Below are 3,963 nucleotides of genomic sequence, written 5' to 3' on the forward strand. Positions count from 1 at the left end.
ATTAATGGGGATTACCTCAACATCTAAATATTTGCAGATGACACAGTTGGGAATCAAAGGAGGAATTGCAAATGATGATAAAATATTTCAATACAAAAAGCAAAAATGTAGGACTGCAAATGAATATGAGTTAAACTAATATAAGGTTCCATAAAAAATCGGCGAGACAGCAAATATATTAAAATATATATAAATCTATATATACATATATATATATGTATATATATATATATATATATATATATTTATATATATATATATATATATATATGTATATATATATATATATATATATACATATACTTAGGACAGATAGCAAATGCTTCCACAGAATACGGGACCGAAATTAAAAGAAGCATAGTCATAGGACAGAAAGCTTTTGGAAAACAAAACAAAATAAGATTATGAAAAGTGAAATACCACTTTCTCCAAAATGAAAAGTATTCAATAAGGTGTTCCTGCTTGTTTTTACTTATACTATAGCAGCTTGGAGCCTTATTAGAGCATTAAAGCAGATTTCTTCGCAAATTATAGACCTATGGAAAGACTATTAATGGGAATAATATTAAGAGACAGAAAAGAGCAACGTAGAAACGAGAGAAAACTAAAGTAGAGGACATTCCGACAAATTTCAGGAAAAAGATATGTATAAGGGTAGAACATGTAATGAGAATAAGAGGTAATAGTGGTACATGAAATAAAATAGGTACCACGAGATTATGAAAAAAAAGCAATGGAAGTAAGAGAAGACGATGGATCGAGGAACTAAGGAAGTTTGGGTGTTTCGAATGGCACAGAAAGACCATGAACATAGGCAGGAATAAGGACATGTCATATTAATATAGTATGAAAAGTAAATGCCCAATAACACTACCTTGAGGAATACCAGATAACACACTCCTGTACTGTCTATGGGACTCATCAACAACAAAGTTTTGCCAGCTATTACTTGAACAAAAATGATAATTAGGCTAAAAAACTTTTTGACGCTGAAAAAAAGAGGATTGAAATTAACATGTTTCAAATTATCATTAAAATAAGGGCCAGCCACACGAACATCCTGACCACAATGAAGGAATTTGGTAAATCATTGAAGATTGTAACAAGGACATCACTTGCTCGAATTCCTTTACGAAAACCAAATTGCAAAACAGGGAACAGATGATTACCTTTAACAATTATATTTAGATGCTTTCACAAAGGACGTTCAAAAACTTTGTTTATATACATACATATATACATACATACATATATACATACAGACAGACAGACACACACACACACACACACACATATATATATATATATATACACACACAAACATACATACACACACACATATATATGTATATATATATATATATATATATAAACAAACACACACACACACACACATATATATATATATATATATACATATATATATTATATATATATAATTATATATATATATACATATATATATATATATATATATATAAGTGTGTGTGTGTGTATACATATATACATCGATGCATCAAGCCTAAGGTGTCCAATAAAGGAAAATGAAAAAGTGAGGAAAAGGTAATAACTAAGTAAATAGTAAGTCAAGTAGAGTTAAAATAAAATATTTTCAGCGCTTAAAGAACATTAAAACAAATCTTTGATGTATAAACTATAGAAAGACTTATGTCATTATGTTCATCATAAAAAGTTTTACCGATTTAACAATACGATTAGCAAGTTCATTCCACAACCTGATTTCAGCTGGAATAAAACTTCTAGAACACTTCGTAGTATTGGACCTTTTGATTGAAATGTTTTGACTACTAGAATTGACTGCTGCATGCCTAGTATTGAAAACAGGAAGGTACTCTCCGGGAAGATTTCAATGTAAAGGATGGCCACATTTATGAAAAATATTATGCAACATGCATTAGGAAATATATTAACCACGGTGCCAGAGATTAATATCTATATCAGTTCCTGTCCAACAAATAAGGATGAGAATTAGCACCTGTAGACCAAAGAGGGGAATTATACCCGAAAAAAGGTAAAATAAAAAAAAAGACAAAACAATTCCTCCTGATAGATTGATCACTGAATTTCTCAATAGATCGTTTGTTTTTTGTGCCATTGAAAACGACAGAGACGTGAGACGCTTTTCAAAAGAATCATACCTAAAATTTCCAAAGTTTCTTATTGTGTTAAAGAAACATTATATACGCTGAGATCCAGGTGTTGAGTAGCAACTGTCCTTGATTTACTTACATTCATACTTTGAATTATGCTTATCATAGCTAAAGAGTCTCATCTACACTCACCAAGAGGGAATTAGCTACTGAACAATTACAGCGCAGTTGTTAATGTTTTGAAAAAAAAAAAAATGTATAGTATTTTCAGTGTTGTCTGGTGTTTGCAGACAGAAGAGAATGTGAAAAGAATATGCCTGACGATTCGGTGTATGTGTAGGCTAGGGAAAAGGATCCGTAACCAGAGAAAGGAATCTAATGTAGCTCTCTCCAGCGGTAGTATCTCAACGGGTGACGAGTGCCCTGAACAACCTATTACCTGGAATTGATGCAAAGAGAGTAACATCATGTGTATATAGTATGAAATGTAAAGGACCTAGGGGTGTGGTGGCCTGGTGGTAGCGTCCTTGCCTTATTATTTCAAGACTGAGATTCGAGTCCCGTTCAAACTCATTAGTTCCTTTGGTAGCTGATACCTCACCCTCCTTGCGAGCAAATGATGGGGGTTTATGGGAAGGCTTTAGGTCTATTTGCTGACTCATCAGCAGCCATTGCCTGGCCCTTCTGGGTTCTAGCTTGGGTTGAGAGGGGTCTTAGATGATGATCATGTGTAATGTGGTAAGTTTCTAGGGCATTGTCCTGCTTGTTTGAGCAATGTCACTGTCACTAGCTTAGCCATTAATGAACGGCTTTTAAACCTTTAAACCTATAACACTACCCTGAGGAATACCAGATAACACATTACTATATTCACTAAAAGGTACATAAACAACAACTCTCTGCCATCTATTACTTAAGAATTCAATAATGATGCCAGGAAAGACCCACACACTCAGGACGGGTTGAGTTTGAAAACAAGACCCTCATGAATGACATGGCCAAAGGCAGCCCTCAAATCAAGGCCAATCACACGAACTGCCTCACCACAAGCAAGGAATTTCTGTACAACACTGGAGATTTTGAAAAGTGTGTCACATGCAAAAAGACGTTTACAAAAACCAAATTGTAAACTTTGCATCTGCTGAAGACCTTCAGCAAACTGGTTTAGACGTTTTGCTAAAACTTAATAATATATATATATATATATATATATATACATATAAATATAAATATATATATATATATATATATATATACATATATATATATAAATATAAATATATATATATATATATATATATATTGACACATAGGCATATTAATTAATATATCAAAGTTTTAAAACATGATAAAAAATTGCTAAAACAGATCTGTCATGAAAAAAATTCAAATGAATACAGAATGACGATGACCTTACATTTCAGTTGGCTATTGATGCTTTCCAGGTTCTGGAGGATTCCTTGCAAAGTTAAAACAATCATTTGTTCATGCTCCTGACAGTGGATCAATTTCACCACTGCTAGGAGTAGTAACGAACAAATGATTGTTTTTCATGCTTGGAATCTTGACTGACTCTCTCTGCAGCCATGGCTCTTTATATACCCAATGCATCAAGAGGGACACGTTGCCCACACGCGTGATTAGGTCAACCCTCCAAGGACCTTGGCCCTCTTTAATCAAATCAGAGTTCTTCAAGTGGATGACTGATATGATGGGGAATTCCTGGCGCCGGTTCTGTTGTTATATCAAGGCTTTATGACTCATGGTGATTAAGAGGTTTGCAAGCACTTAAAGGAAGAGGGGGGGGGGGGAGGAGGTAAGACTCACTCAATACATTTAAATGTTAACTGCT

The 3,963-nt window shown here is 33.5% G+C and overlaps 1 long non-coding RNA gene across 1 annotated transcript in view; it reads right to left on the reverse strand.

Annotated features, from left to right (window-relative positions):
• LOC137636293 (uncharacterized) overlaps positions 1–3,661 on the reverse strand; it is a 10,278-nt gene extending 6,617 nt beyond the window's left edge. The window contains exon 1 of the long non-coding RNA XR_011043025.1: positions 3,529–3,661. This is a non-coding gene — a long non-coding RNA (uncharacterized lncRNA). The remainder of the gene's footprint in view (positions 1–3,528) is intronic.
• Positions 3,662–3,963: the final 302 nt, after the last annotated feature.

This window comes from Palaemon carinicauda, unplaced genomic scaffold (genome assembly GCF_036898095.1).
Source record: "Palaemon carinicauda isolate YSFRI2023 unplaced genomic scaffold, ASM3689809v2 scaffold2678, whole genome shotgun sequence".
Classification (NCBI taxonomy): Eukaryota; Metazoa; Arthropoda; class Malacostraca; order Decapoda; family Palaemonidae; genus Palaemon; species Palaemon carinicauda.